Here is a 12442-nt window from a genome sequence, read left to right on the forward strand (position 1 = left end):
AGTGAGTTAAATATGTAGTAATCTGGAATGATTACTTTCTGAAGACTTAAGAGTATATTTACAATATAAATTCAGCTCAGAAATACTGATTAAGAAAATGTAAAACAGAGAAGAGATGCATCATGTATTCCTTAATATTTAAGATTGTATTCAGCAGGACAGCTGACTTGCCCTTAATACAAAGGTTTTGCAAATAAATCTCTGACAAACTTCAGGGTATATCAAAATACCTGTGACTGATATTTTTTATTCCTAAATTTAGAGCTTTTAATTAGGTACCTTCTACATGTCCAGTCTTCACCTTTTGGCATGCAATGGAAAACATGCTCCATTTTATTGTGAAAAAAACACCCTTCTGTAATTTCTTTCTAATGTCATTTGCTTCACTTGGGTTCAGAGATTTGGCTTGAAGGGGGAGAGCAGGGAGGGGGAGGGAAGAGAGGAGGGAGACAGTGGGGAGGGGCGGGGCCTGGGCAGAGTTGGGGAAGGGTCTGGGACTGAGCAGGGTTGGAGTATGGGTGGGGCCACAGCTAGCCTCCCTAAGCCGCAGCTTCACCCCCCCGCCCTTGACACTGGGTAAGAGCAGGTCTGCTCCCACACACGCAGCATGTGCTGCAGTGTCCTTTGGCAGGCTCCATATTGACAGAGCCAAATGCACGGCAGCCACACATTCTGCATGAGGGAGAGGGTATGGGGGTCTCTGCAGGGAACTGTGACTCTCCACCACAATAAAGTGGCTCAATATCCTTGCTACCTCGTCCCTCCTCCCCTGGGCTGCAAGCCCAGGTTGCCGTCGGGCATCGGGGCACCAGTTTAATAATACTGTGTAGGGCCCCATAAATCCTAAGGACGGCCCTGGCTATACTGGGTCAGATCAGTAGTTCATCTAGCCCAGTATCCTGGCATTGGCTACGTTGGAAGACAGAATACTGGGCCAGATGGACCAGTCTGACTGAATATGTCCATTCTTATGTTCTCCAATTTGTTAAGGTAGTTTTGAATTCTAATCCTGTCCTCCAAAGTGCTTACAAACCCTCCCATCTTGGTGTTACCCACAAATTTTATAAGCATACTCTCTATTCCCTTATCCATCTCCTATCGTCCACTCCCAGCTACTGGCAGGCAGCGGCTAGGGACACCCAGAGAATGGGTGATCATCTTGGCTAACAGCCTCCTGATCATCTTGGCTAATAGCCATTGATGGACTTTTTGTTTACACTGGCACTTTCGTCATTAAAATTTTTGTTGCTCAATCGTGTGAAAAAACAACCCCTTGAACAACAAAAGTTTTAACGATGAAAAGCACCAGCGTGGACAGCGCTTCGTTGGCAGGAGCCACTCTCCCGTCAATGAGGCTACTGCCCCTCATTGGGGTCTCTCCCAGCGACAAAGAGCAGCTACACTGTGCATGTTACAACCGCGCGGCTGCAGCGGCACAATCACGCCATTGTAAGGTGCTCAGTGTAGACATAGCCTTATTCTTTTTTGAACTGACTTATAGTTTTGGCCTTCACAGTATCCCCTGGCAATGAGTTCCACAGGTTGACTGTGTATTGTGTGAAGAAGTACCTCCTTATGTTTGTTTTAAACCTGCAACCTATTAAATGTATCGGATGACCCCTGGTTCTTGTGTTATGTGACAGAGTAAATAACACTTCCCTGTACACTTTCTCTACACTTTTTTCTTTCTGTGATTTTATAGACCTCTATCATATCCCCCCTTAGTCATCTCTTTTCCAAGATGAACAGTCCCAGTCTTTTTAACCTCTCCTCACATGGAAGTTGTTCCATACCCTTACTCATTTTTATTGCCTTTCTCTGTACCTTTTCCAATTCTATATCTTTTTTGAGATGGGGTTCCTGCAATGCCTATTATATCAATATTCCCACTTAAAACCATGTACTCTAGTTCACCCATGTTAGTATTTAGACTTATAGCATTTGTATATACTTATAAAATTTTCACTTTTTAGCTGTCTACTGTTAGGGGATGTAATTGAATGGGACTCTTTTTCATTTGACTGTTTTTCTTCAGTTCCTACCTGTACTTTATCAACGTCTATCCTCTCCTCTTTTCTAGGATATAGAGAATCTCCGTTAATAGACATCCTTGCGATGTCTCTGTCTGAACCATGTGCTCCTCTGTACCTGTGGGCTTTCTCCCGGCCCTTAGTTAAAAACTCTTCTTAATTTTTACCTTTTTAATTTTACATACCAGCAACCTGGTTCCATTTTGGTTTAGGTGGAGCCCCTTCTTGTATGGCTCCTCCTTTCCCAAAAGGTTCCCCAGTTCCTAATAAACCTAAACCCCTCCTCCTTACACTATCGTCTCATCCCTGCATGTGGAACTGGAAGCATTTCAGAGAATGCTACCAAGGAGCCCTGGACTTTAATCTCTTACTCAGCAGTTTAATAACCTGCCCAGCCTAACTCTGCTTAGTTCCCTACATTAAGACCAAGTAATTAGGCTTTAATAGGGAAGCCTGAATTTCACTCTTACAGCTTATATTTCATATATTATCTTGCATTCCTGATTCTACGGATGCCTTAAAAATTCATCTGCTAAGTAATGTTACAGTTTTCATGCAGATTTATATTTAATTACACCAAGCGACGTTAATGCAGAGTTAAGGATGCTTGGTGGTATGTCATCCCCTTGCAGAATGCTGACTTGAGCAAAACTCAAACTTCTGAAAACCGGGGAAAATGCACAGTTAAGGTTGCCCATGAAACCTTATCTCTGCCCTCTTTCAGCAGTGCCCTAATACACTGTGTTAACACACATACCTTTATGCTGTCAACTCCACAGCTGCTGAAATGTACAAGCTCTTCACTTTCTTTTACAACCCATTCACTCTCTCCCACAGGATCCCATGTAACACTATTAAAGGACAAAAAGAAAAAAAGAAGGGGAAAAAATTCTGGTCTAAGTGAATTTCCTTGTAGCACATAGGCTGTCTGCAACAAAGCCAGGGATTGAACTGACTTCTGTTCCCACCTCTGGCAGAGGACCTATGCCTCATTCTCCACTCATCTTTCAACAGCTACATATCACATGAAACCATATTGACCCCCTGTATTAGTCATCAGCATGTTGGAACACTATAACTTGAGCAAAGGAATAAATGGTTGCCATAGTCGGTTATTATCCTCTATAATATCCTCACACTTTGTCAGCGGTTTACACATCTATTTTTGACACAGCTGAGGAATGCTGAGAACCCTGGATTTTATTCTGTGCTTACCCCTAGAGAGGAATGTGGTGTAGTGTAGTGGTTACAGGCAGCACAGCCAAGCATGTAGGTTTGGCACTTTCATCCTGAAAGGCAGTCCCACGCATTGGAGAGACTTCAGTTCTATTGCCAGCTCTGTCAGAAAGTGATCTTTCAGTTACTTTATTTGTAAAACTGGTGAATAATACTTGCTTCTCTCCTAAGTTAGAAGTAAGAGGCATTGCTCAATAACAAGAGCTCCCACACAGAATTAACACCAGGAAGTAGAAGAGCTTAGACAAAAACTCATGATTAGGGCTGCAGGGTTTTCACAGAGGTAAAAATGTCACAGATACTATGATGTTTCTGTTTATCTGTGACTTGTCTTTGTGTATGCAATTGTAATAAACTCACCCAGCAGTGATGGCTCTTGTGACTTCTGTCCACAGTGCTGGGTTTGGCTTTCCACTGCAAGCATTGCGACCTGACTCACAGACTTGCAGCACCTCTCACTCAAATTTGTCTCAGCCACCCCGCACCCCATCATGATGGAGGGGCAGCGGGGCCAAACCTGAGTGGTCCTTTGACTCCATTCACCACGATACAATGCCTGCAGTCGCAAGCTGGGCCCAGCCCCACAGGACTGGAGCCTCCACACACACACACTTTGAATGGCATTCCCATGACCTTACACACCATTTCCCCCTAAACCTGTGATTTTTAACTAACTGTACCATGATTGCTCTGTGATTTTTTATTATAAACACTGGGACAAATCTGCAGCCCTACTCATGATCTATTCCTGACTCCTAGTCCAGCACACCAAAGGTCCATGAAAGATAGGTGTTTCTGTGTCCCCCTTGTCTGGAGCTCTAGCTCTGCAACTGTAACTATAATATTGGGAGCCCCAATTAGTATCCCATCAGCATAGCCCAATTTAGATACTGAATTTATTCTAGGCCAAGTTGAGCTATCATGATGGGATAATGATCAGGGCTTCCTACGTAGTAGACACAGAGCAAGAGCTCTGGGTGAGGGGGACACCGCAGCAATAGCCACTCCCTTTCAGCCCATGAAAAAGTGTGCAGGGTGGGAGCTGAGAGAAGACCATGATTTCTAGTCTCAGCTCAGTAGAATAACACCAGGGATGGGCTTGTCTCACTGTATGTTGACTTATCCCATTTTATTACAATGTGGTGAAAATTCTCCATAGCTAATCTTCAGCCTTATCTTATCTTTAGCTATAAACATGTTATTAGCCTCTTTACATTGCTACAATTTATAAGAATTTTATTGTGCATCAAAATGGCTTTGATGTGCAAACTAAGAACGCTTGTATTTCCACAGTATCATTGTATACATCATCTATGTAATTCTGCAAGTTTCTTTATCAGCCAATTATATCTGGCCCATAAAATAACCTTAACTCTGCATCTTCATTTTATGAATCCATTTTACTGGATAGTAAAGAAAGCTGAGCCAGTCATTCACATCAAATAATCTATCAACAAATGTAGACTTTCTTTCCGCTTGTTGAAGATCTACAAACAGATTGTGATTATTCTCAGATGTTTTTTTTTCATTTCATTTTACCCAATGAATTTTTCAGCAACTTTTTGTACCCTCTCTATATTGGTTGTGAACAGATCACTGATATTCAATATCCAAAATACAAGGTGAGTTGGCTAGTTGTTCTTGTATATACCACATGGAATTAATTATTGGTTGTTTATTTCACATGGTATTATTTCTGTTTCCTGACTGGATGAGTTTGACATTTATAATGAGGAGGATGATTTGAGATGCCAGGGAGGATTTGTCTCTTTCAGGATTTGTCCATACAAGGAAGAAGGGGGTTTTCTTACCATGTATTAGGTAACACATAGTAAAATCTTAGTGAAGACAGACTGTAGTTTTTACAAGTTTTAGCAGGTCAAGGTGAACATTAGGGGGAAGCCAAGAACTTACCTTTATATTAATAATAAATGTGAAAACTACAAACTGTGTTAGCTAATGTGGTATACCAGTGAAGGCAAAGCCTCACAGGGAGGAGATTAATGGCATTAGGGCATTTTAGAAGATTTTAAACCTTTCTCTTCTGGGCCATGCAAGATTTGCCTAAGGCATTCCACAAGGAGTGAAGACAGACGTTTCCCTGCACATGCCACTTGCCTCCCTGGTCCTTACCGGAGCTTATGAAATGAAGAATAGGCCTCTCCTTCCTCACCATCCTAGGTCCGGAGATTGGATAGAATTCCCACTTGTGCTGTGCATCTGGGAGACACCGCCAGACAGATTGGCTTCAGCACTGCCTACCCTGTTTGAAGAACCCAGAGAAAGGAACCAGGGAGTACACCTTATGAGTCAGCAAGGCATGTGGTATGCCTGTGGACAGAGAGCTCTAAGGCTTTTCCATGTAATGTGCTGGGAAGCTTGTGTTTGGGACAAAGTATTTGGCTGCCTGGCCAAAAACTATAAAAGGCAGCTGCACTATCTCCATTTTGTCTTCATTCCTAATTGTTACCTCTGGGGTAACTTTTCTATAAATGAAGCTTTGAATAAAGGACTGGATGACCCACCCAAGCTGTGGATGTGCTCCTGTGGGACTTTCAAGCCAACAAACTACCAATACTGCTAAGAGCTGATATGTGGAGTTTGAAGTTTCTGTATGTATCTGACTGCTTTACCATTTAACAACGCTCTTCTTGTTCTTTCTTTTTTCTTTATAATAAACCTTTAATTTTAGACACTAAATGATTGGCTGGCAGCATGGTATTTTGGGTAAGATCCAACCTAATAGTGACCTGGCAATGTGGCATAGAAAAGAAGCCCTTTGGGGTTCAGAATAACATTTTGTACAGTGAGCAGAGGTTTTTAAATAACTTCTCACTGTACTGGACCTAGGTGCTGATTGGAAGCCAGAGAACTGGAATGCAACAAGGGGGCTGTGTGATTTCTTTTTTTAACTTCTTGATAACCAGTGTGGGGGATCAGAAGTACAGTCTGTGACTGGTTGGTGAGTTTAACTTCAGTGTTAACCACCAGTTTGGAGAGTATCTGTTCTCCTTTTTGCAGCTTGCCCTGACCTCAGCATTTTCTGTAAGGGCTACCACAGGCACACCGGGTCACAGTCACCTTGTATCAATCTATTTGTGCAGGTGTCTAAACTCAAATTTGTCTCTGACTGACATAAGCGCTCTGTTATGGTGAGGCAGTAAAACCACTTCCCTGAATGGTGTTGAGCCACGATCACCCCACTGAGGTCGACGTGAGTGTACACACTGCATGATCTACATCAACCCTAGCAGTCCTACAGCAGCATTGTCCCACAATGCCTGACAGTGACTGCTCGTCATAATTGTGAACTCCACTGCCCAGAGGTCATGGAAACTGGAAGCCATACACTCCTTTAAAAACCCTGCATTTTTTTGAAATGCCTTTTCCTGATTGTCCACCTTGATGAGCACAGCTAGCAGCTTTCCCTTGTTGCATGCAGTTGCCTGATGAAAAGTGCTGGCTCCATGCACTAGATGTGCACTGCACTCCTGCCTAAAGTAGACAGGAGATATTGGACTTCCCATGGGGAGAAGAGGCCAGGCAGGCACAGCTATGAGCCAACTGTAGAAAAGTGGACATCTATGAAAGGTTGAATAGGGGATACAGGTGAAGGGGTAGGAGAGGGATCAACAGCAATGCCACTTGAAACCAAAGGAACTGCAGCAAGCATACCACAAAGTCAGCTGCAGACCTGCCACTTTTATGAGCTGCATGCTATCCTTGCTGTGACCTCACCAGCACCCTGCAGACCACCATGGATACCTCCAAGAAGCCCAAGACAGAGATCCCTGCTGTAAACAGTGAGAGTGAGGAGGAGGAAGGGGGACAGGCGGCAGGGGCATCCAGCTGTGCCATGAGTCAGTACCTGTTTCACAATCCACTGCAGTCTAATTGGTCACACCAGCCAAGCAAGGTCAAGCCTGATAAAGGGGAAGGAACCTTGGGTAAGTCTGTGCATGCATTTTTCCTTACAACATTTAAACAAGAAGATGGCGCACGGCCCAGCCTCAAGTCAGCAGGATACAGGTTTCATTGTTTGACTCATAAGAGAAGAATAGTGGAACGACAAACAGAGGTAGAGTTGATATCTGCTTTTCATTCCCCCGTAGGAATGGCTTCATGAGGTGGGTTGGAGCAGTTTGTTTATATTTCTAAGGCTGTCTCTTTTATCCTCTGGAGAGATCTTGATGAAACTTTCAAGAGATTCTCTGCAATCCTCTGTCAAAGGTTTCCAGGGATGGCAGCCTTATTTCTTCCTCCGTAGTAGAATACTTCCCCATGCCACTCCATGAGGACTACAGTAGACACTGTTGCAGTAAAGGGACTAGCAGCATACAGGCCCAGGCAGCTTCAGGATGCCAGTAGCAGCTGTGTTCTCTACGCCTTTGTAACCCTCAGGAGTGAGGTATCAGCTAATCTCTCCACTGTCTGTTGAAAATAGTGCCAGTATTCAGTGCCACTGACCTATACTCATAAGTAAGGAAATAGAGTCCGAAATGTTATTGTTTCATGCAACTGAAGATTTCCCTTGTCATTGCTTCCTCCCTTGCCCTGCCAGGCCATACTTACCATGGCTGGAGCTGGAGAGCGGTGCCGTGCTGAGGCGCTCCAAAGATAAAGAGTCAATAAGCATGTCATTCTGCAACGTATCTTTCCCTGTCTGTTGTGACTGTAAATCCACTAATACAGCTGTCTGTTTTATCTGTAGTTGCTGTTGTTAAGGACTTGAGGGGTGCCCCCTCCTCAACCACAGAACAGCTGATTCTGTGAGGAGGAGAAAGAAGCAGACTAGGGAGGATATGTTCAGGATCCTGCAAGCCAGTGCTGCATCAGACCATGAACAGAGAGCCTGGAAGGTGAATATGGCAGACAGGAGAAAGACTGAGGAGTCCCAACAGGAAAAAGGAGAGGGAGATAATGGGGCTTCTCAGGCAGCACATAATCATAGCCTTAATTATGAAGAACATAACTGGCAGCTATAACCATTGGGATATTTTTCTCACTAAGATCCAGTTTTGTGAGTAAATATTGCCAGCATCCTTCAATCTACAGAAAGCACATTCCACTATCATTCTGCACCCATGGAGTTGGTAGCTGAATCTTTCCGTGGTGATGTCAAAGTGGCCAGTGTCTGGCTTCATGAGTCAGGGGAATAAGAGGTAGGCTGGGTTCCTCAGGATCACTACTGGCCTTTCAGTATCACCAATGATAATTTTTGGTTGGAAAAAGATGGTCCTACTTGCAACTTTCTGAAGAGTCCTGTGTTCTTAAAGATGCAAGTTTCAGAGTAACAGCCGTGTTAGTCTGTATTCGCAAAAAGAAAAGGAGTACTTGTGGCATTGGTTAGTCTCTAAGGTGCCACAAGTACTCCTTTTTAAAGATGCAAGCATCACACACCTTCCCTGACCAGCCTAAATTGATGTTAGTGAAACACTCCCAGTGATCCACCAAAACTAGCATAACCATAGAAAAGAAGCCCATTCTACTGAGGTACTCTGTAACAAGTGTAGTCAATTATCTTAATTTATTATTATTATTAATTTATTATTATTAAGTATCCATTTATTGTGTGATGTTATGATTCATCAATATGTTATATTACATATATTCATTGTATGTCAATCAGAGTTAATTTGTAGGATTATAAAAGTATACGACTGATCAGCATTTAGAGGAACTAGGTAGTAGACATGAGTAAGACAAGCTGAAACACAATAAACTGTGGGCTGAGGCCTGCAAGACTTTAGCTTAGCTATTTTAGGCCTTGGAGACAAGAAATGATGACACAAGTCAATGACCAAGAAATAACCGAAAAGATTATGGGAAAGAGGTACCAACTGGTAATATTGCAAAAGTATAGCTGGAAAGATTCAATTTAAATTATAAAATGCTGTAACAACAAATATTGTCTCTAACACATGCCTTAACTGCAAGATAAAGGTGGTAAGTCAATGTTAACAAAAACCTACACAGCCTATAGAATTTGGGGTCCCTTGTGTTTCTAGGGGACACAGGCCAATGAAAAAGAGAGGGTTGACATCTGCAGCTGCTGCACGAATGCTACCCATGACCTTGAATTGATTATTGCTATGTCCCTCAACAATCTGTGCTTGTCGAAATCATCAGGTCCCCATTTGTGGCGGTTCTTCCTGCGGCCCTGCAAATACCAAAGAATCAAGGGTTCTGTATTTGCAGTGTTCATGACTATCGCCCAGAGTACTGCAGGCTCCGTGATTCTGTCAGAGATGGTCGACAAGGAAAAGTGCTGCACAGGTTTGTAGGATTTTTTTTTAAGTGCAAAAATTATGGGATATGTATAACATTATGGGACGGGAAAAGGTGCATGATGGGAACTCGCTCCCTTGCTCCCAGTCACCCCTGCACTACTTGTTTCTGCTCCATGATGCACTGCAAAAATTTTCTGGATGGTGGCGTGTGTAGGGTGACTAGCTGTCCCAATTTTATAGGAACAATCCTGATATTTGGGGCTTTGTCTTATATAGATACCTATTACCTCCCACCCCTTTCCGATTTTTCATACTTGCTGTTTGGTCACATTGGGATACCTACCCATAGTGTACTGCACTGTGCTTTGACACAAGCACTCCTGGTGAGTACAAAAGCTGCCAAGTATGCATGTGCACAAGCAATAAACTAACTGCACTGGCTTTATGCCAATGTAACTTGCATCAACCAATGATTGTAGTGTAGACATGGCCTAGACACAGGCAGAATGGAAACTGGATTCTTTCCGGAACTTGCAACAGCTCTAAAAACTACTTAAATAACAGTTAATCTGATTCTGACCTCACTTACTCCATGCAAATCAAGAGTATCTTCATGATGTCAGTGGTGTTAAACCATTGCAAAGCCCATGTAAGTTAGAAGAGAACCGGGGCCATTGTCCCCTGTACAAAGTGATCCATCTCTTTACTATAAGAGACATTATCATTCCATGTAAATACCACCTCTTGTACTTCAAAGGACCTTGTGCATGCAAATAAATCAAAAGTAGTTCTGTGATTAACTTCACGCTCCTTCAGTTGGGTACATAACGGCTTCAAGTTAGCTGACAAGGTTTTCTTGGAGCTACAAATACAAGATTCATAGGCTACAGTGTGGCATGATGTGACAGAATACAGAATGGTTTTATTGGCATGAGTCTGAAATGACCACATTACTCATGAGTTATCAAGTTACAAGTGAGTTATTTGTGTCATTACAAACAAGTACACAGTTTTTCTCTTTAATGTTTATGTTTCTGATGCTGTTCAACAGTAGAAAATAGCCAAATTCTGCTCTCACTTATACTGGTGAAATCAATGGAGTTGCACTGGTGTAACTAAAAGCAGAATTTGCCCTAGGAGTCAGGGCAATAGTTATAGTTCATTATTGAAAATGTCAGTTCTAGTGTATTCTATCATATCTAATCAACTAGTGAAGCACCAATCAAGTCAACACTAAAAGTTGGGTGCTAGCAGAAAGCAAGCTGGAACCTTTTAACACAGGTCTCCTTAAAACTGCTTCCCTAAAATCAATGCTCTGCTCAAAACATGAATACAGTATTTTGAACTGCTTAGTAAGTATATATTGCTAGATATTTTTTTTTTGAATTACATTTTTCTGGAGTGGATCAGGCCTCCTTTTCACCCTGAAATGTATTCCTTGTGTATGGATATTATTCATGAACATTAACTGTCTGCTTTGTTCTGGTTATTTTATTGGTGAGAGTGCTGAGTAATTAAATATTTTGTCCTGCCACTAATATAGTATTTAGTAGTCTTGAAGTCTAACTCATTACCCCGCTGAAGCATCATTGCTACAGAGCCCAAGAGCATCAGTTTAGAGGCTTCTTCACCATAGCTAGTGCTCAGATGAGAGATGGTAAGGATTTGAGAATGCATGTAAGAACTAAGATATTGTGAACAGGAAAGAAAGGAAATAGAGCACTTCTGTGATGAGACTCTATTATGAAGTAGTTAACAATTGTAGGTGAACAGAAGCTGGATCGGCAAGAGTTGGCAAGTAATAATGGAAAAAATTAATCTCTGGATAGACAGGAAGATCAGCACTTGGTCAGAGCAATGCTGAAGGTGGTGGAAGGGAAATGATTTCCAGGGAGTGAAAGCTGAGCGGAAAAGACACATTAAAGCACTGTAGTATTTAGTTGCTGATGGAATATCTGGATTCCGCAGTTTTCTTATAGATGTTGTCTTGATACTGTGATTAAGTATTTAGTGTCTCTGGCAAATTTTTTGCAAATTGTGTAAGTCAGCCTGGACAATTACTAAGGTTACCTACCCTTTCTAGTTGCTAGTTGTAGTAATATGAAACCCAAAGCTTGTCACGGTGGCAATATCAGTAGAGCTGTCCAGATGAAGAAATACACCAGTGCATCATTCAGATTCTATTTTAAATTGTGGTGTGTAATTACTGTAATCTTTCAATGATTTTAAGTCTCTTAGGCCATGTCTACACTAGCACTTATGTCGGCAAAACTTTGGTCGCTCAGGGATGTGAACCCCGCCCCCTCCCGAGCGACATAAGTTTTGCTGGCGTAAGTGCTTGTGTGCAAAGCACTATGTGGGCGGGAGATGCTCTCCTGCTGACATAGCTACCGCTGCTCATTGAGCTGGTTTTATTATGTTGACAGACGAGCTCTCTCCTGTTGGCATAACGTGGCTACAAAGAGCTCTTACAGAGGCACAGCTGTACAGCTTTGCCATTGTAAGCTTGTAAGTGTAGACATCACCTTAGTTTCTTTTTACTCTCGTTATCCTTTACATTTTGCAGTTATCTCTTTAATAGACATTTTATAAGACAATGTAGGAGTTCACATAGTCAAAACTGTTGCAAGTAACAACAAAGACAAAATGACACTGGCTACTTTAGTACAATTCTTTTATAAACATCCACGATATCCTCTCTATATGTGGCAGCCATTGGTAGATCAAAGTCTATTCACTACCCTTTAACGAGGTTTGGCAGAATTCAATTTTTATTTTTAATTTTATAATTTTTACAGATATCACTGTTTATTTCTAAGCATGTTTTCAATTTTTATAAATTTAAATGTTCATAGTTGTGGGATATTATGGGGGATCAGTCACTGGGGGGGGAGTCAGACAATAATTATTTAATGACAGACACTGAAATTTAAAAAGTTAAAGATT

General features: G+C 42.1%; 1 protein-coding gene across 3 annotated transcripts in view; it reads right to left on the reverse strand.

Moving 5' to 3' along the window:
* ATP10D (ATPase phospholipid transporting 10D (putative)) overlaps positions 1-12442 on the reverse strand; it is a 107450-nt gene that overhangs the window by 81761 nt on the left and 13247 nt on the right. Inside the window, exon 3 of one of the 3 annotated variants that reach the window (XM_073342118.2) lies at positions 2788-2881. The exons of the other annotated variants lie outside the window; for them this stretch is intronic. The gene's annotated coding sequence lies outside the window, so the exon portion shown is untranslated. The remainder of the gene's footprint in view (positions 1-2787; positions 2882-12442) is intronic. 3 annotated transcript variants of the gene reach the window in all.

The sequence above is a fragment of the Lepidochelys kempii genome, chromosome 4 (assembly GCF_965140285.1).
Source record: "Lepidochelys kempii isolate rLepKem1 chromosome 4, rLepKem1.hap1, whole genome shotgun sequence".
Taxonomy (NCBI): Eukaryota; Metazoa; Chordata; order Testudines; family Cheloniidae; genus Lepidochelys; species Lepidochelys kempii.